General features: G+C 43.6%; 1 long non-coding RNA gene across 1 annotated transcript in view; it reads right to left on the bottom strand.

Moving 5' to 3' along the window:
• Positions 1-278: 278 nt before the first annotated feature.
• The window catches only part of LOC143260250 (uncharacterized), a 34759-nt gene continuing 13480 nt past the window's right edge, over positions 279-21557 (bottom strand). The window contains exon 3 of the long non-coding RNA XR_013034384.1: positions 279-2906. This is a non-coding gene — a long non-coding RNA (uncharacterized LOC143260250). The remainder of the gene's footprint in view (positions 2907-21557) is intronic.

The raw sequence follows: 21557 nt of genomic DNA, 5'->3' as shown, positions 1-21557 counted from the left end.
GCCCCTATCAAAGTGGACGCCGAGGTACTTGACGAAGGGTTTGAATTTCAAGGACTTATTTCCGATCCGAATGGTCGGTGGCCTTTTGACTAAGTCTAACTTGGAAGCGCGGACTGCCGTTCGTTTTCGGTCTGGGCGCGATCCTCCCCGTCGGCCTATTCTATCTCTCTCGATATATCCGCTGCGCAGGACAATCGCCTCGGATTTATTTTCGGAGATCTCTAGCTTTGCTGATCTGCACCAACCTAGGATCAGGTCAACAACTCGTTGACCCTCGATCTCTAGGTCTCTACGGCAGATATGATGAGACACAAGTATGCAAGAGAAATTATGAATAAATGTCAAAGAATAGTTTTGTATGCCTGTTTGAATGTGTGCAGGACTGTCTCGACCGAAGCCATGCAGGTCCTCATGGGTACACTCCCCTGGGACCTGGAGTGTGGAAGGAGAGGCATGATATGGAAAGTGAAGCATGATGTGAATGTAGGAGAGAATGAGTTATTGAGTGATAATGAAATGGCTGGAATGGATGAGAGTGAGAAAGAAAAATTTATGAATGAAAGAATGAGAGAGGTGTGGCAGCGAAGATGGCATGCAAGTGAGAAAGGACGGGTAACGTATGAATATATAAAGAATGTGCATTTTGCATGGAAGAATGTTGAGTTTGAACCGAGTTTGTATGTATGTTTCATGATGACTGGGCATGGAAGTATGAATGACTTTTTATGGGAACGTGGATTGTGTGAAACTAGGATGTGTGGATGTAATGAAGGAAATGAGGACTGGAAGCACGTTTTGGTTAGGTGTAAATGGTACGACGACCTCCGAAGGTTGAATGAAAGCGGTGTGAAAGTGTGTGAGGATGGAAGTGTGGATGTGGCGAGTGTGTTGGGTGATAGGGCAACATATGAATGTTTTAGTGAGATGGCTAAGAATATGTTTGCGAGGAAAAGGATGAAGGTTGCCGAAACGGTGGACGGGTGAAGCCTGGCGTATCCGAGGCGCAGGGGGGTTCCCTGCAGGTTGAAAGGTCGGTAGGATACGACTTGTCGGGTCCTGCCGGCTGATTCCTGTAAGGACCTTTGGTGAGTAGCGACACCACGAACCCGAAGCGCTGGCCGACCAATGCCGGGAGTGTAGGCCTCCCAAATTGGTAGTAGCTTTGCTACGAAAGATCCAACCAGTGATCACGACTGGTACCGCGGGGACCGGGCGCCCCCGAGGCTTGCCTCGGCCCGGTCATGGGTAGGACCATCGCGGGGGCAGTGGTAAGGCTGAATGCTGAGAGGCTCCTTTCCGGGGGCTTCGGCGGATGAGCTGCGCATGGTACAGCTCGGGCACCGTCCTCCAGAGACGGTAGAGCGTGGAAAGTCGCTCGGCACCACCGGTTGTCTGCTCACAGGACCTACATCTTGGGAGTATACCGGTAGTCCCTCGAGGACCCGCTGATTGGGCGATATCCCAATCCCGCGCCCGGGGGCCGTGTGGATAAGCCTTTGGGCAGGAGCTGCACGTTAAATCACTAGAGACTTAATGTCCTAGACAACGGTGTTCCGGGGTAACCCGCGGAGAATGTCCTCGCGAGCCGCTCCCCAGCGAGTCGCGACGACGGCCGCCGCAAATCTCTCAAATGGAGAACCTGTAAGAGATCGAGCGTTACGCTGGTAACTCCGCCTCCACATGGCCCCCGCTGGAAACATTCTCCCGGCGACTCGACCCCCCTCGGGGCCGAGCCGCCGGGGGAATGGCTAAGTGAGTTACCCCCTTTGTGGGACGATCTTCCTCTCCGATGAACCGTAAATGGTGAGGAAGGGGTTTTTCCGAGCACGACGTTCGCAGTTTCCGGATGCGGACCTCTCCCTTCACAGTGGTTTCAGCTGCATAACATCGACTGGCATAAGCAAGCGCTGCTTCGCCCGGCCAGAGCCGGCCTCGGCCCTGTTGCTCAATTACTGTAGACATTAGATGTCCCTATCTACTTCGCCAGTATAAGCTGCATTCGGCAGCTTCGGTATGGCCTGAACCGGAGTAAGCCTTATCGCTCGAAATAAAAGTAGACAATTAAATGTCCCTATCTACTGGCGGGAGTTGCTAATGTATCTCTCAGGCGGGTGCGACCAGTCGGCGACCGCCTGAGGTGCTATCTCTTTTCTGGGCCGATTACGAACGCCAAAAAGTGCAGGATTGTGTCGGCCGGATTAGCCCATTACCGCCCTCTGTACCTGCACAGGTACAACTACTTAATCGATAAATTATGTATTTTATCTGTGGTAAGTGTTGAAAGTAGTTAGAAATTACAAATCTAGATGACACTAGTTACCATATAATAAATAAAAATAGGCGGTGTCGCGAAAACAAATTTCACTTATTGTGTAATAAAATACGGAGTCCAGACACGACATACAAGGTAAGATTATTTTGTTGGTTTTTATCAAAAATAGTGAAATATTTCAACTTCTTTTTTTAGTTTTATGGAGTCTATTTATTTGTGTTGGTAATAATAACATAAGAATTAAAGGTTATTACAAAACTTGTAAAGTAGGGTTTGTTTCATTTGCTGTACACAGGCGGGTACAGCGGGCAGATTCGTACTAAAATTTCGTTTTGTTTACAGTATTACTTATAAGTTGAAATGGCCAATCGGAACGTATTTACCAGCTATAAGAGACTGGAGGAAGCCTTGGAATCAATTATGGCTGATGAAAGCAATGATGAAGAGTACGATATGGTATTAGTGCCACCAGATCCGGCTGTGGTGAGTGATGAGGAAGAAGGTAATGAAGATAATTTGGCGGCTTCAAGATTCCCTATGGACGTTCCAGGGACTATTGAGGTAGGTCGGCGTCATCCTGACTACGATGTTTCGGAATTGAGCGACAGTGATGATGAGCCGCTAAGACCTATTCCTGCAAAACGTGCCAAAAAATGTGATGTACATTTACCTGTATGGAGGAAAACTCAGCCAACCTATAGTTCTACTTATGAAATTACCGATATCATACAAAAGAGACAAAAATACGTTGTTGAAAGCTTAGCAGACTGCAATCCCGTAATGTTGTTTGAAAAAATATTTGATCAGGACGTAATGGATTTGATAACAACTAACAGTGTCTTGTACGCTAATCAAAATAATAGGCATGGTTTTGAACTTGATAGTGCATGTTTGAAAAAATTTTTTGGTGTACTGATACTGACCGGTTACCATGAATTGCCATCTGAACGTGCTTACTGGAGTTTGGATGAAGACCTTGGTGTTCCATTGATTGCTAATTGTATGTCACGCAATAGGTTTTTGGAGATAAAAAGAAATCTTCATTTTGTGGATAACGGTCTAATAGATGGTTCGAAAGATAAAATGATCAAACTCAGATCATTATGCGATTTGATTCAGCGAAACTCTAGTCAGTGGGGTGTATTTCATGAAAGCTTCTCTGTGGACGAGTCCATGATCAAATATTTTGGGCGTCATCCATCAAAACAATTTATACAAGGAAAGCCTGTAAGATTTGGTTATCGCAATTGGGCTGCGACAGGTTCAGATGGTTATTGCTACGCGTTTGATGTTTATTGTGGAAAATCCACGGAACCTTCTAATGATACCCTTGGTGCGAGAGTCGTGAAATCTTTATTGGCTAAAATGCCTGTAGTTCCTAAAGAGCATATCGTATATTTCGATAATTTTTTTACCAATCATCAATTGTTGCTCGATTTGGGTAGACTAGGTTTTAGAAGTACTGGAACCGTTCGAGAGAATCGGACGAAGAAATGTCCCCTGATCACAGTAAAAAATATGAAGAAGAAGCCTAGGGCGGAATATGATTATAGTTTTGATACAAAGAATGAGATAACTATGGTACGTTGGAAGGACAATAATGTCGTTACAATGGGAACTAATTTTGATGACATAGAGCCTCTGGGCAAAGTCAAACGATGGTGTAACATCAGAAAGCAAAAGGTTGACGTAAATATACCTAAAATGTTTGTCAACTATAATAAAGGAATGGGTGGAGTTGACCAAATGGATCAGTCTATCAGCCTTTATCGGATTTCAATAAAAGGAAAAAAGTGGTGGTGGGTTATATTTACCTATTTGTTAGATATGGCGATATCAAATGCTTGGCGACTACATGTTTTGCTCAGTAAAACTAAACAAGAGATAACTTACATGGACCAGTTATCTTTCAGACGAATTATTGCACGGACTTATTTACGTCCAACGAAAACTAAGAGCCGTCCGTCATCCTCAGCGGCACTAGGGGGTCGGAACAATAATGGTCATAATCCTGAACGGATGGAAAACCCATTGCGATGTGTTATCTGTCACCAAAGAATTCGCTGGCGTTGCGAAATGTTTGAAAACGCTATGTGTTGAACGACCTTGTTTCAAACAATTTCACTCCTAAAGCGCCCATTGTACACGGCTGAGTACACCCCTAAAACTTGATATGTAAATATATTTTTTTCATTTTATCTTCTTATATAGCATAGTTTATCCCTTATGGACTAATAAATAGAAAAACAATAGAAAAATATACTGCAGTTTCATTTTGGGCGTTAATGGGTTAGAGGCGCATGGCTAACAAGCAGCGACCTCCCCGTGGTTCCTGCTATGAGTACCCCGAAGGACGTAGCAAACAAAAAAAAAGGAATATTCCACCTTCTAGCTACTACTTCGGGGAAACCAATGCTGCCGCTGCGAAAGGACTGGGGCCTGACTGTGTGTCTACGCTTGAGGGTCGGCAACCTCACCTTCCAGAGCCAAAAGTGTTTGTAGGGCCTAGGCCAGGTGATATCGGGCCTGAGGGAGCCCATGGGCAGGGTGGAGCCCATAAAAGAAAAAAAAGGGAAGTAACACCCAAACAAAAGGGGAGTAGTGCCCCGACTGGGTAATAACACCCAGAAGAAAACAAAGGGTTCGAAAGGTCGGAAGAGCCCAAGGGAGCGAAAGACAAAAGATAAAAGGAGCGAAAGACAAAAGACAAAAGAGGAAGAGCAAAGTAACGGGAACCAATGCTATTCAGACGGACATGAGAACGGAAAACGAACGAGAAAGGACGAAGGCGGGAAGTTATTTTTCAAAAAACCATTAATGCCAGACACAAAATACAAAGCTAGGGCCTCGGACACAGGGACTCCCGTCGGAATTAACCGCTAGGATTAGGAGGGACATCGGTAACGACCTAGGCAATGCAACAGGAGTAGATTCGGATAAACAATTGGACGGGATCGGTCTTCGCGCCGTCCGCGTCCACCTCGTAAGGTGCGACGCTGTGAATATAGGGAATATTAGGAAAACCAACCCCCGCGTCCCCCCAGCCCCAACGAGAAACCGCGGCCCCGCGATCGCGAATGTAACCACGGGAGTTAGGATCCTACAGCTGAACATACGACGTTCAGCTGTAGTAACGGGCGAAGTTAGGGAACTTATAGCGCAAAAGCGGCTGGACGTCCTGCTCCTGCAGGAACTACACGTCAGCAGACAAGGCGCAGAATAAAGGGTAAACGGATTAGGGACCGGAGTGAGGGTGGCGACGGTGAAAACCAACTCCCCATGGGCCGCTGTCGCCATCCCCAACCCTCACTTTGAGGTCACTTTTATCTCGCAGCTCAGTAATCCGCACTGCGCATGTGCGGAAGTGCTGGCCCCCGGCTTCTCCTTCTACGCGGTGTCTTATTATTTCCAACAACAAGATGAGATAGAGAAGCACCTCAAGCATTTGGAGACGGTACTCCTGGCATTGAGGGGGAAGAGAATAATAATTTCAGTCGACGCGAACGCGCAATCCTCGCTCTGGAGCCCGCACAGCACAGACGAGAGGGGAGCGCAGTTAGAAAGATTAGTCTCCGCGTTTAGATTAACTGTAGCTAGCGACGCTAGTCAACCACCCACCTTCTGGACGCCAAAAGGATCGTCATACATCGACGTTACCTTGGCATCCCCCTCCATGGCCCCATATATCAGAGAATGGAGAATAAGAAGCGAATGGGCGACTAGCGATCATAACGCCATCGACATCCGGCTGCGGGCACCTAGGGCCGGGACGGGAAATCAGGGAGCAGCGAACTCTCGGTTCGACACTCGTCGAGCGGATTGGGAGCGGTTCTCGGTGGCCCTGTCCGATCACTCACGGTCGAGGCTCGAAGTCCTGAGTTTGGGGTCGGTGGAAGATGTAGGTAGAATGGCAGAGACGCTCACAGCCGTCATCACTGACGCCTGCACCGCGTCAATGCCTAGAAAAAGGAAATTTAGGAAGTCCAACCCGTGGTGGACAAAAGAGCTAACTAAGCTAAAAAAGGCCGTGTACAGGCAGAGGCGTGCCTTCCAGAAGACGATAGACGAACCCTCCTGCCTCCAAAAACTGCAGGAGTACCGTACTTCGTTGCGGAACTACAGCAGGGAGGTGAAGAGGGCGAAACAGGAAAGCTGGCAAAATTTCGTGACGTAGAACGGGAACACGGAACCCTGGGGCATCGTATACAAGCTTCAGGCGAATAAACTCCGTGTAGAGAAAGTAATAAGCACACTCCGGCGCAACAATAAAAGTACCACCGGTGCTTTAGAAACCGCCAGCGAGCTTCTGGAAGCCCACGTCCCTGACAACCGACCTGAACTCGACTCGCCGACACAAAGGGTTCTCCGGAAAGAGGCGCGAATCGCCCCGAATACCGCCGACGCCCCGCCCTTCTCCTTATGGGAGGTGGCCGGAGCGATTCGTTCCTTCGGTAACAAAAAGGCGCCAGGACCGGACCTCATTGAGGTACAAGTCTTGAAGGTCACCGCGAAAACAATCCTCGGGGAACTCGCGCGATTATTCAATGGGTGCCTTCGATGGGGCGCCTTCCCCTCCGCCTGGAAGGTGGGCTTTCTGAGAATCCTCCTGAAAGGCGAAGGAAAGGACGAGAAGGACCCAAAGTCCTACCGACCGATATGCCTCCTCTCCGTGATCGGGAAAACATGTGAAAAGCTCCTTAAGAGCAGACTAGAGCAGACGGCGATGGCGACGGGACGCATCTCCAGCAGACAGTACGGGTTTACGCGCGGAAAGTCGACTGAAGATGCAATTGTCGAGTTGCGCCGCATGGTCGATGACACCGAACATCGGCATGTGATCGCACTACTCTTCGACATTTCCGGAGCCTTCGACAATGTCTGGTGGCCCCTAGTGTTAGGTAGTCTTAGGGATCGAGACTGTCCGCGCAACGTCTTCGAGGTAATCTCCAATTACTTCGAGGACCCTAAGGTCAGTCTCACGGTAGGAACAGAAAGGATCTCCAAGCGCGCGACAAGAGGATGCCCGCAAGTTTCCGTCCTCGGCCCCGCGTGCTGGAACCTTATGTTCGACGGTCTCCTGAGGTTACTCGAAACCTCAGTTGAGAATAGATTCGTAGCGTTCGCGGTGTCGCGAACTCTCGGTTCGACACTCGTCGGGCCGACTGGGAACGATTCTCCGAGATCCTGTCCGATCTTTCACGATCGAGGCTCGAAGCCCTGAGCCTGGAGTCAGCGGAGGAAACAATAGGAATGGCAGAAACGCTCACAGACATCATTACAGATGCCTGCACCGCGTCAATGCCGAGAAAGCGTAGATTCAGGAAGTCCAATCCGTGGTGGACGAAAGGGCTTACGGTCATGAAGAAGGCTGTCTACCGACAGAGACGTGCCTTCCAGAAGGAAAGAGATGAGTCCTCACGCCTCCAAAAACTGCTGGAGTACCGCACTTCGTTGCGGAACTACAGCAGAGAGGTGAAGAGGGCGAAACTCGAGAGTTGGCGAAACTTTGTATCGTCGTACGGGAACACGGATCCTTGGGGCTTCGTGTACAAGCTGCAAGCGAACAAGCTCCGTGTCGAGAGGGTGCTCAGCACCGTCCGGCGAGTCAACGACAATACCACGAGCGCGATAGAGACAGCCAACAAACTTCTGGAAGCACACGTCCCGGACGACCGGCCGGAAGACGACACGCCCGCGCAGCGAGAGATTAGGGAGAACGTGCGAATCGCGCCAAACACCGCGGACGCCTCTCCGTTTTCACCGGACGAGGTCGTGGATGCGATCCATACATTCGGAAATGACAAGGCACCAGGACCGGACCTCATCGAGGTCCGAGCGCTGAAGGCCGCCGCGAAAGTAATGTTAGGACAGCTAGTTCGTCTATTCAACGGGTGCCTTCGTTGGGGCGTCTTTCCCCCCACAAGGAAGGTGGGCTCCCTCAGAATGCTCCTGAAGGGAGAGGGCAAGGACGTGAAGGCCCCGAAGTCCTACCGACCGATCTGTCTCCTCTCCGTTGTGACAACTGAGGGGAATAAAGACCCCTGGGGAGTAGTCTATAGACTACAAACCAGGAAAGTCCACGCCGCTAAAGCTTGCAACAACCTCACAGACAACAGCACACACACACACAATGACATGGCAAGACACTGCTGCGCTGCTTCTGAGCAGCCTCGTACCTGATGATGAAACGAGCACTGAGTCGCAACAGCACAGGCGACTTCGGTCCACCGTTTTCGAATCGCCCAACACTACTGACACCACTCCATTCACCATTTCAGAGATCGACACGGCCATCCGGAAACTGAAAAGGGGGAAGGCCCCAGGCATTGACGCAATGGAACCGGAAGTAGTACAAAGGGCCTTGCCCATACTACACGCGAAAATCACACATATGTACAACACGTGTCTCTCATCGGCGACATTTCCGGTAAGGTGGAAGCGGAGGGACGTCAAAGTTCTTCTGAAGAACGAAGAAAAGGACCCCGCCAACCCCAAATCCTACAGGTCTGTATGCCTCCTCCCGGTCCTTAGCAAGGTTCTGGAGAGGCTAATAGCAGGAAGACTAAAAGGCATCTTTGAGAATCACCCACATACCTCTGACCAGCAATTCGGCTTCCGTCCAGCCAGATCCACGGAGGAAGCAATTGTGAGAGTCAGGCGGATCACTTCATAAAGCCGAGAGAGATACGTGATTGGAATACTATTCGACATAGCTGGCGCATTCGACAATGTCTGGTGGCCCTCAACCCTGGACAACCTGAAGAAGCGCAACTGTCCGGCGAATCTGTACAGGCTTATCCAGAGTTATCTCTCGGGGAGGTCTGTGCAGATCAAGAACAATAATAACATTGCAGAAAAAGGGGTGACAAAGGGTTGCCCGCATGGCTCAGTCCTGGGACCGAGGTTTTGGAACCTGGTGCTTGACGGTTTTCTAAACACTCTGGCTCGCTGCAACATAATTACCATAGCATATGCCGACGACCTCCTGGTCCTGATCCCTGGCGACTCCAGGAGGGAACTCGAGGTCAGAGGCAATGCTACCACGAAGACCATAGCCGACTGGTGCAAGCAACACAAGCTGCATCTGTCGGACTCTAAAACGGAAATGATCCTTCTCAAGGGACTCCTTGACATCAGGCGCCCTCCCACGATCAAGATCGGGAATGGATCAATAGCAATGGAGAAGACCGTCAGATACCTAGGCGTCAACTTCGGCCCCAGATTTAACCCTTTCGCGGCGAACAGCGCCTTTAGGCGCTCATCTATAGATGCTCACTCTCAGCGAACAGCGCCTGATGGCGCTCAGGCAAATTTACCCGCTGCGAACGAACAGCGCCAGATGGTGCCCATCCGGAGCCGCTCTCTTCGAAAGAAAGCACCGTTCGTTTGTTATCAACAACTGCCCAATAATGTCCATTAAGTCGTTTGTTTTTGACGTGCTAGCAGCATACGCTTCTTGTGCAAAGATTTTTTTTACATAATCAAATATAATTATCCACAAATTTTGCCCTAATCATGGATAAATGGACGACGAATATGAGCTACGATGATATGGAATTTTCATCGGATTCTGACCTTTCTGAAATGTTTAGAGAAATTGGATACAAAGGTAGAATTCCAAATGCATATAATAAAAAGCGCTTAATGCCAAGTAGTTCGGAATCTGATTCTGAGAACATTGAGGAATTACCAGACATCGATCCGCGGCAATTTCTTTGGAGCGCACAAAATTTGGCTTTCCGAAAATATGGTTGAACATATTGTAAGAGAAAGCAATGCTTATTATACTACGAAAACTGTACGCAGTAGGCACTCACGATTGTTGGCATGGAAAAATACAACAGTTACCGAAATGTATCGATTTTTTGCTCTGTCGATGTTAATGTCAAGAGTAAGAAAAGTATCAATAGAAGAATATTGTTCAACCGACGAGTTATTACGAACGGAAAATTTTCCAAGAATAATGACAAAAGACAGGTATAAATCTCTATTACAAATGCTGCACTTTCATGATAACAATAAAACAACAAATCAAGACGTGCTAATAAAAATTCGGAGCATCATCGACAGACTGCGAAATTCCTTTTCACGAGCATTTTAGCCGTACAAGTATTTATGCATCGACGAAAGCTTGCTGCTTTTCAAAGGACGATGTTTCTTCAAGCAGTATATACCTTCGAAACGAAACAGATTTGGCATCAAGTCGTATGTTATTTGTGACTGTTATACTGGATATATCCAAGATTTTATTGTCTATTATGGAGCGCGCACGGATATAACAAACAATAATTTAGCAGAAATTTGAAAATCAGGAAATATTGTCATGACGTTGATGGAACCGTATCTAAATAAGGGTCATGTTTTGGTCACCGATAACTGGTATTCAAGCCCGGCATTATTTTCTCTCTTACATCACAATAGGACACATGCATTTGGAACCGTGAAGAAAACCAGACGTGGAATGCCTAATATATCCAATAAATTATGCAAAGGCGAAGTTGCATTTCAATCTACGGATAAATTATTAGCACTAAAATGGATGGACAAAAGAAAAGTGCTAATGTTATCAAGTTATCATTCTGCTGAGTATACAGAAACAAAAAGAAATGATATTAAAACGGGAAGACCAATTCTAAAACCAACTGTCGTAGTAGACTATAATCGCGTTATGGGAGCAGTTGATAAAACGGATATGATTTTAAATTCCATTAATACTATTCGTAAAACTCTAAAATGGTATAAGAAATTATTTTCCCATATGGTGGACCTTTCGATTTACAATACTTACATACTTTACAAAATTACGTCAAAACAGAATATAACATTTGCGAAATTTCATTTACGTCTCATTAGAGAAATTCTACTCAAATATTCAAATAAAAATATATGTAACAATAAGTCTGGAGGCCAAACTGCATCCAAAGATAATCTGTTACGTTTGGTTCAAACACATTTTCCATCCAAATATATCAATCCCACAGGAAAGCGGCAGAACGGTCGGCGGAAATGTGTGGTTTGCAGCAAACACAAAAAGCGAACCGAAACACGATTTGAATGTAAAGACTGTAAAGTTGGTTTATGTATTGAACCCTGCTTTAGATTGTACCACACAAAGAAATATTATTAAAAATTATCTAAGATTATTAAAGATTGTTAAACATTACTAAAATTGTTATTATTATTAATATTATTGTTTGATCGGCGTGCCGGCCAGCCGCGTTAGAGAAATGACCAGCAAAATCAGCTCCGCACACCGCGTTCGGAACGACTCGCGTATTTTGTCCGCGCGGTCGATCTGGCATCGGCTGCTTAGAGCGCAACTCATTTCAGAGCGCTCCGCCGCGAAAGGGTTAAACAGTCTGGCCGTCCTTCAACAAGTCGTTCAACACAAAACATTGAAGCAGTTCGAGAGAGTGTTGCTGAGAGTCCAGGAACATCAATTCGGCGCCGTGGTCAAGAATTGCATCTTCATGCTTACAAAGTTCAATTGACTCAAGAACTGAAGCCTACTGACCACGCACAGCGAAGAGAGTTCGTTGAATGGATTATGGAACAACAAAAAGTGGATGCTGATTTTTCGAACAAAATCATCTTCAGCGATGAGGCTCATTTTCATCTGGATGGCTTTGTTAATCGACAATATTGTCGCATTTGGGGTTCAGAAAATCCACAAGTGATTGTTGAGAAACAAATGCATCCACAACGTGTCACTGTTTGGTGCGGATTTTGGGTTGGAGGCATCATCGGACCATTCTTCTTCGAAAATGCAGCTGGTCAGACAATAACGGTTAATGGTGCTCGCTATCGCGACATGATAATGCAGTTTTTTGTGCCAAAATTGCAAGACATGGATGTGGACGGCATGTGGTTTCAACAAGACGGTGCAACATGCCATACAGCCCGAGAAACAATTCAATTACTGCATGAGTCATTTCCTGGTCGTGTAATTTCCCGTTTTGGTGATCAGAATTGGCCGCCCAGATCATGCGATTTAACGCCGTTGGATCTTTTTCTTTGGGGTTTTTTGAAGTCTAAGGTTTATGTCAACAAGCCCACGACCACCCACGCCTTGAAGGAGGAAATTGAGCGCTGTATCAACGAAATTCAGCCACATTTATGCAAAACAATCATGGAAAATTTCAACAAAAGAGTGCGTATGTGCCAGCAAAGTCGTGGAGGCCATTTACCCGATATGCTATTCCATACATAACCCTGTATACTATATAAATCAATAAAAAATTTACAATTTTTAATTATAAACCTGTGTTTTCTATCAAAATTATTTCTTGCGTGAATTTTGGGACACCCTTTACAATCTCCTCGCGGCAGAGTGCGCTGAGAACAAAGAAACGCAGGGGACTCCCGAAAATGTCACCACACCAAAAGGGAAGGGCAGAATGCCACCAATATATATAACAAAATCAAAGATAAAAGCTATAATAGCATTGATTTCAGAAAATAAACTTAACACAGAGTCATTTATGGTAAAACAACTAGACGAAGATACTGTGAGGCTCAACGCCAGTGATGAGTCTGCTCACTTTAACCACTTGTGGTGGAAAGACGTGCCACGCACGTCAACATGCTTTTGTTACCGGAACGCCAGCGACGTGTTACGCACGTCGTTGGGCTATTGTTACAGAAAGATAAATGACGTGCGTGGCATGTCCACTGTGCAATAAAATTCTTTACCGAGGCACAGTTTCTGCTTGCTCTTCATCGTGTAAAGTTATTAGTATTGACCCCAGACTGTAAAATGGAAAGTGATAGCGAAGCCAGTGATGTTATTTCTATAAATAAACGGAAAAGACAAGACAATGTAGAATCTGACAGTGATTTAGAACAAATTGTTTTTCCACGTCGGAATCGGCGTAGAATTATATCTGACGACGAGGAAGATGTTCAGAATGAGAATAGAGAAAGGAATGTTTCATCCCAGGAATGGATTTGGAAAGACGCGGAAAATATAACGCAAGTATGGGAATATTCAAGAATATCTAGAATACATATTCTTGTTGGGCAAAATGTCACAGCTTTACAAATGACAAGAGAAGTATTAGCAGAAGACTTTTGGAAAATTATTGTGACAGAAATTAATCGTTACGCCAGTCAAACACTACAAAATGAAAACCGCAAATTACGAAAATTTGAAGACATTTGGTGGGACACCAATATAGATGAAGTACATGCGTATTTTGCTTTGTGCATTTTGATGTCCCAAGTCAAAAAATCTACTGTGCAGTCATATTGGTCTAAAAGAAGCGTAATCGAGACACCAATATTTCGAAAAACAATGCCCTATTGGAGATTTGCACAAATTTCACGCTTTTTGCACTTTACTGATAACGAAGTTGTAAACGATAATGACGATCGTTTATGTAAAGTGCGGAGTGTAATCGATTATTTTAATGAGAAATTTCAAAATATTTGCACTCCCGCGGAATACATTTCGTTAGATGAGTCGCTAATGAAGTACACGGGTCGGATCTCGTACAAACAGTATAATCCGTCCAAAAGAGCACGTTTTGGAGTGAAATTTTATAAGTTATGTGAATCCAAATCGGGTTATTGCATTAAATTCAAAATCTACACTGGTCAAGATTTAGACAGAAATGCGAATGTAGGTGTCTCCGAAAGCGTCACAATGCTTATGTCCACAGTACTAACTGGTTACGGGCATACTCTATTTTTGGACAATTGGTATTCTTCGCCAAGCCTATTTCAAAAGTTACAGTCTAGAAAAATTAATGCCACAGGAACAGTGAGATGCAATAGGAAGAATATGCCTAAAGAACTCGCAGCTGCAAAACTAAAACGTTCTGACGTGATATCGCGCTCCTGTAATGGAATTTTGGTTGCAAAATGGAAAGACAAAAAAGACATATATGTAATGTCCACGAAACATACAAAAATTGAGATGATCGAAGTGGAAAAAAAGAGGTGGAAAAATAATAATAGCCTTACAACAAAGCCTAACATCGTTTTGGAGTACAATGAGGGTATGGGTGGAGTGGATCTGCAAGATAGTTATTTATCATCTTTTAAATTAATGAGAAAATACGTTAAAACTTATAAAAAAATATTTTTTTACGTAGCAGATATGGCACTGCTCAATTCATATATTTTATATTGCAAAAAAATGGAAATACCAAAATGTAAAAAGTATTCTTTTTCGAAGTTTCGAATCGATGTAGCCGAACAGATTTTAGAAACAGTATGTCTTCCTGATTACCAAAGACGTGGAAGGATGTCTGCTGGAAATGCTCCGAGTCGCTTACAAGCGAAGCAATGGGGACATTTCCCAAGAAATATACCACCTACAAACGCCAAAAAAAATCCACAACGGAGGTGCGTAGTATGCGCTAAACATAAAAAACGGAGTGAAACTATATGGGAGTGTAAAACATGTCTTGTAGCGTTACACATTCCAAGTTGTTTTGAAAAGTATCACACCCTACAAGATTATTAATAAATAAATTTAGTATTGATACAGATGTAATTTTATCCTTCTGCCTCTTTATATTCTCTTCTGGAACTCACCCGCTGAACGCGCCGCGAAGTGATTCCCGCTCGATTGTTCTGGCACGCGCAACCGAGAATTTCTTTGCACCGCAAGTGGTTAAAAGCATGGAAATCCTGAAGGAAAATAACCTCCAATTCCACTCCTTCACCCCAAGCCATCTTAAAAACAAATCATTCGTACTTAAGGGCATTCGAGGGGGCTTCAATGAAGCTGAGGTAATGGCTGCATTAGAACTCAAAATCAATAACATAAGCATAACCAAAATTAACAAACTACAATTTGACCGCACAAATAGCAATAAATACCATTTTATAGTGCAAATAGACAAAAATAGCAATCATCCGGAGCTACTCAAAATCAAAAAACTGCTAAGCCAATCAATAAGATGGGAAAGGCTTAGAAAGCCTAAAATTTTCCAATGCAAAAACTGCCAAAGAGTAGGTCACGCCAGGTCTAACTGCAACATGGAGTACAGGTGCGTCAAATGCGCACAAAGCCATAAACCGGGAAAATGCAAAATCGAGAAATCAGGTAATAAAAACGTGCTAAAATGTGCTAACTGCGGGGAAAATGGGCACCCGGCCTCTTACCTGGGCTGCCCATATATGTTTATGATAATGAACATGAAGAAGCAAGAACACGAAAACAAAAACAGAAAAGCTTTCGAAAAAACACAAAAAATTCACAGACAAATTGACCCGAGTATTTCATACGCAAACATCACAAAAAACAATAGAATTCCATACACACAACATATGGCACAACCCGAAACACACACCAGAAACGAAAGGCTCACCCCCCCCCCCCCCCAAGAATGCTGACCAACAGCAACGAAAGAACACAATTTCAAGTAACGGACAATAATAACCACAACAACATAAATATAAGCCAAATACTCGATATATTCAGAAGTAGCTTAGACGAAATCAAAGAGCAACTAGTCGATTTCAATAATAAAATCACCCAAAATACACTGAGAATCGATTACTTAGCACAATGGTCAATCGAGTAATGGCTCACACAACCACCAGCAACCCAATCAAAATATCAGCGATAAATGTAAATTCACTGTGCACAATTAAGAAAAGACTAGACTTACAAAAATATATTGAAGCTTACAAACACGACATTATACTGATCTCAGAAGCCAAACTTAACAACAAACACAAACTGAAATTAAACAACTACGACATAATTAGGACAGACAGAGCTCCAAACTCGAGAGGCGGAGGTACTGCAATAGTTATAAAAAACAACATCAATTACACCATGGTCCCATACCCAAACTCAAAGAAAAATAGAATCATAGAATACACAGTGATAAAAATAATAGTAAACTCAAAAAAAACATTACTCATCTTCAGCATATACGCCCCACAATCCACAAAAAACACATTCATAATCGAGTTCGAACAACTTTACAAAGACTTTCATCTGGACAACGAAAACAGTTTCTTCATCATAGCCGGCGACATAAACGCCAGAAATACACAATGGGGTGATTCAAACACGAATGACAGGGGCAGACGATTACTACAATGGGAGGTCGACAACAGTATATCACATTAAACAACAATCTACGCAGCTGCCAACCCTACGTACACCAAAGCAAACTCTTTCCTGGATTACTGCATAACAGACAGCAGATTAGAAATACTGAACCTCAACAACAACAAAATAAGGACAAACCCATACGATAGCGATCATAATGCACTAACATTCGCAATAGAACCAACCACACTGTTCCAAGGAATAACACCAACTCCTCCTAAACCCCACTCATTCAACTATAAAAAAACTAATTGGCGAAAATACGCCAAACGGGCCGATAAGTACCTAAAAAATAAACTACCGGATAATAGGAATCTCGCGATAAATGAAATAGACGAAGGTATCAGCTACCTCGAACTGCTTATCACAAAAACAATTAAAGAAATAGTCTCAACAAATAAACCTAGCAATACAAATTATTGTCAAAAATACATTAGCAATAACACTAAAAAAAACTACACGCGGCAAAGTCATTCCTAGTATCAAAGTTGTATTTCATCAGGTACCAAAGCTCGAGCAAGCACAGCAGACAAGAGACAAACAGAATTAAACGGACAATAAAAATACTCAATAAAAAACTCCACATTGAAATCTCTAAAGCTGCAACCGCATACTGGGCCTCCATCATTAAAAATATAAACTTCAAGAACGCCAATGAATTTTTCCCGACCATTAACAGGATACTGAGACCACAAAAACACATTAGCATCGAAAACCTCAGACTTAATATTAACAAAAACGAATTTAACAAAGAAGTAGCGAAAACTTTACCAGACAGGACCGACAACAACGAACTTTACATTACAGATCCGATTACTAAACTCGAGATAATAGGAAAGTATCTGGAAAGAATAAATTCACCAAGATACGACGAAACAACAGACAAATACAGCAAAATAGCAAAAAGAATGACAGATACAAAGGCAACTTTTACAACATTCACAGACGCTAACCCAGCATACAGGCCAGTACACCTGGATAAAGAAACCAATCATTTCATTTCTTGCAGTGAAGTAAGCGAAATTATCAAAAAGCTAAATAATAAGACTTCGTCAGGGCTGGACAACATCCCATCAATTGCCATCAAAAATCTACCGACAACCATCATAATAGAATACACGATACTCTTTAATAATGCAATTGACCACGCCTATTACCCAAACAGATGGAAACAAGCTAAAATCCTACCGATACTAAAAAAAGGTAAAAACCCAGAAGAGCCACAAAGCTACAGACCCATTAGTCTCACTACGAACATTTGAACACAATATTATACCAGATAACCAATTCGGATTTAAGAATAAACTTTCTACCACACACGCAATTCACAAATTAACTTCTGACCTCAACAATTACCTACACAACGGACTGACAGTGGGGGCAATATTGCTAGACCTTGAAAAAGCATTCTATTCAGTTTGGCATAATGGGCTAATTCATAAACTAGACAAATACCAATTTCCAGCAGGACTAATCCTACTAATAGCAAATATGACCAAAGGAAAAACGTTCCGCATATGGGACGGAACGAAAATGTCTACCACCACATTCAAAATCTCAGAAGGCCTACAACAAGGAACAGTAACATCACCAATACTCTTCAACATTTATAATAGCGAAGTTATAAACGAATTCGGACTCAACACCGTAGACAGACTACACTCGATTGCCTACGCGGACGACTTAATAATCTACAAAGCTGACACGGACGTAGGACAAATCAAAAACTCACTACAAATGACATTAAACCACATCACTGACTACTATAAAAACTGGAACTTGAAAATTAATCCCACCAAAAGTGAGCTAATATTCTTCCGCAGACCGGTAAAACAAATCAAATACTCAAACGTAGTAAAGATAGAAAAAGCAACAATCACAGCTAAAAACATTCACACTAACGAAACTGTTGAAATCCCCCCCAAAAAGCTAGTAAAATATCTAGGAGTACAACTGGATCATCTACTAAGACTGAACAAACACCACATTACGCAACTGGACAAAGCCAGAAGAACCTTCAAAGCTAACTCTAGACTTTTCTACAACAAAAATCTTTCCACCAAAGCCAAACTTATTTGCTACCAGCTATTAGTTAGACCCATATTAACGTATGCCGCACCCATATTCTGGAACACCGGGCCAACAATTATAGAAAAAATAAGAAGATTTGAAAGATCATGCCTCGGCCGATATAGAACAGCTGAATCAAATTACACCAAAAGAATCAGTAACATTAAAATATACACAAAAGCTGATATACCAAGAATAGACTGCTTCAACTTAAAACTCACCCGAAATTACTTCAGCAGGATTGGCCACACCAAAAATCAAATAATAATAGACACAATGAAAACGGAAGAAGAGACGACCCCCAACAAGTTAAGCTCAGGTTACATACCCCCAGAGCTGTTCCTCTTCTGTGACCATAATGGAATAATCCAAGATCACTCCGCTAATAAGAAAATCAATCCAGACGACAACAAATACATACGATAACAATCCAACTACTCAACAGCACTCTCTATCAAGGACAAAATGGACAGGGATAGACTAAACAAAGATTACTCCTAGCTAGCTAACGACGCCAGGCACATTGACGAACTCCGCAGAAGAACCCGTAAAAAGTGAAAAAATAGACTAAGTTCCGGAAAAACAAAGGTCATTAGTTATTATCAGTGATTGTCTTAAGACCTGTATACAATCCTTAAATAGCGCAAAATGCTTAACAGCAACATTAGTTTTAAGTTCCCTTGTAAATAGATCCTCCGAACCCTAACCCACCCATCCCAACTCCTCACCCCACACCTACTGCCTTATTTATTTATGTTTTAATTAGCCTAAGTCATATTTAAGATAGATGGTAAAAGTTTTTTTAAGACTCTTCCTTTTCTTTTACTAACAACTAACGATACAAGACTGATAGCATATAAATCTCTCGCCCTAATAACGTGCCTAAAACATATCATATTACCATAGCTAGCTATAGAGTTTATCCAAATTGATAACTAATGGCTATCAAAATTTTTATTATTAATGTTAAAAGTATTTTTAAGTAGGATTATTCTCTGTATATTATGACTGAAATGAGAAAAATAAACTTACTTTAAAAAAAAAAAAAAAAGACAAAATCTGATATAATACTGTCGATCAATCCGTCGGAATTAAAACAAATAAAGGATTGTAGAACATCGAACGAGGTATGGCGGAAACTCGAGCAGATCTATCAATCACGGGGGCCTGCGCGTAAAGCTACGCGCATGAACGAGGGCGAAGATGTTCGCGAACACCTCAGGAAATTCTTTGATGCTGTCGACAAACTACACGAAATGGACGTGGATATCAACGCAGATTTGCTGGCAATTTTGTTGCTGTATAGTTTGCCACAGAGTTTCGAAATTTTACGCTGTGCAATTGAGTCGCGTGATGAGTTGCCACCTCCCGATACTCTTCGAATTAAGATCATCGAAGAAAGCGACGCACGCAAAAATGAATCGTGTGACACAGTGCCTAACGCTATGGTTGCCGGAAGACGTGTAAGACCAAATTATGGGAAAAATAATTATAACAGAGCTGCGGAAAATATACCGATGACGACCGCTCAAAACCGAAATGTTTTCGATGTCGGAAATTCGGCCATATAGCATCCGAGTGCCGCAAGGGTAGAAACACGAGACACTCGGCTAAAGGTGCTAGCAGCGATATCTCCTTCTACACAACGTCGGAATTCGGGCAAAAATGCGAAATAACACGAGTGAATAACGGGGTGAGCGACGGATAGTGGCAGCACGCCTCACCTGTGCAAGGATCTAAATAGCTTCGAATATATCGACAAAAGGCTGCATGGAAAATTAAATCTTGCAAACAATGCGTCGACAAACATTAACGCGAGTGGAACTTTGCGCGTAGTTATCGATGAAAGGGGTTCAGAAAAGAACTTGACGCTAGAAGACGCTCTGCAAGTACCGGACCTAAGAACGAACCTGTTATCGGTCGGGAAAATAACGGATCGTGGATACAGAGTGCTTTTCACAAAAGATCAAGCCAAAGTCATCGATGGTAAAGGCAATAACAATTTGACCGCCATTCGTAAAAATGGCCTATATTACGTGACGAAAAAAGGGTCCACACACAGGGCCATGGCAGCAGACGAGGACGCAGCGAAGTCGCAACGGAACAACGAGCTCGAGATATGGCACAGGCGGCTTGGACATTTAAATCAACAGGATCTACTGGAAGCGAGGCGGAAGTGCATCATACCGAGTGGCAACGTTGAAGATTTTAAACGGACATTGTGTTGCGAAATTTGTATCGAAAATAAGATGACGCAAACGCCGTTTGCGGAACAATCGAAGCGTGCGACGGAAGTCTTAGAAATAATTCACAGCGATGTCTGCGGCCCCATGCGAACGCACTCACACGCAGGTAACAGATATTTCGTCACGTTCATTGACGATTATTCTAGGTGGTGCGAAGTTCGGTTTATAAGGTCAAAGGACCAAGTATTTGATGCGTTCCGAGAATTCAAGAACTATATATAAAATCAGACCGGTCGCAAGATGAAATTCCTACAATCGGATAATGGGAAGGAGTATATAAATTCGCGGTTTGATAAGTTCTTAAGCGATAACGTGATTAAACGTAGGTTATCGGTCGCATACAATCCACAGCAAAACGGGGTAGCCGAGTGGATGAATCGGACGATAGTAGAAACGGCGAGATGTCTAATCGCGCAATCCGGTCTACCGCGATCTTATTGGGCAGAAGCCGTATCGACGGCGAATCATATTCGTAATCGATGTCCGTCAAGAGCTACAGCCAGAAAATCTCCTTTTGAGAGGCTTTACTACTTTCTAAATAACGATCCGAATAAAGGGAAGTTTGAACCACCTTCGCGAAAGGGGACTTTCGTCGGGTATTCCGAATGTTCGAAGGGATATCGAATATGAAATAAGGATGCAAAACGGGTAGAAATCGCGCGCGATGTAAAGTTCCTCGAAAATTTCAGCGCGAACGACATTCAAAAGTCTGCCGTAAAGAACGTTCCCTCCGAAAATATCCCGCAAAATGATTTAGGCCGCGACGAACACAATAGCGAACCATTAACTTTCGATGTCAATCTGTCTTCTCAAGATTATCAAAACGATAATATTGATTATCTTCAAAGAGAAGATAATCTACGCATCCCAACTCCCGAAGCTCAAGAAGCACCGT

The sequence above is a fragment of the Megalopta genalis genome, chromosome 11 (genome assembly GCF_051020955.1).
Source record: "Megalopta genalis isolate 19385.01 chromosome 11, iyMegGena1_principal, whole genome shotgun sequence".
Classification (NCBI taxonomy): Eukaryota; Metazoa; Arthropoda; class Insecta; order Hymenoptera; family Halictidae; genus Megalopta; species Megalopta genalis.
This window is presented reverse-complemented; position numbering and strand designations above follow the sequence as displayed.